Genomic DNA, 548 nt, shown 5'->3' with positions numbered 1-548 from the left:
AATGCGATGCAGTGACTGCGTGAAATGAGATGCATTGGGGAATGAAACGGGATGCAGTGACTGGTGGAAATAAGATGCAGTGTCTTTGGGAAATGAAATGCAGTGTCTGTGGGAAATGGGATGCTGGGACTGAGGGTAATGGGATGCAGTGACTGATGGAAATGGAAGCAGTGACTGAGTGAAATGGGATGCAGTGTCGGAGGTACTGGGAAGGAGTGACTGAGTTAATAGGGATGCAGTGCCGGAGCGGGCTTGGGGTGCAGTGACTGAGGGAAATGGGATACAGTGCCTGAGTGAAATGGGATGCGGTGACTATGTGAAATGGGATGCAGTGGCTGAGTGAAATGGGATGCAGTGGCTGAGTGAAATGGGATGCAGTGACTGAGTGAAATCAGATGCAGTGACTGATGGAAATGGTATGCAGTGTCTGTTTGAAATGGGATCCTGCGACTGAAGTTAATGGGATGCACTGACTGAGGGTAATGGGATGCAGTGAATGAGTGAAATGGGATGTAGAGACTGAGTGAAATGGGATGCAGTGACTGAGG

Source organism: Stegostoma tigrinum, unplaced genomic scaffold, assembly GCF_030684315.1.
Source record: "Stegostoma tigrinum isolate sSteTig4 unplaced genomic scaffold, sSteTig4.hap1 scaffold_185, whole genome shotgun sequence".
NCBI classification, from domain to species: domain Eukaryota; kingdom Metazoa; phylum Chordata; class Chondrichthyes; order Orectolobiformes; family Stegostomatidae; genus Stegostoma; species Stegostoma tigrinum.
The sequence above is the reverse complement of the archived record's forward strand: the minus strand, read 5'-3'. Positions refer to the sequence as shown.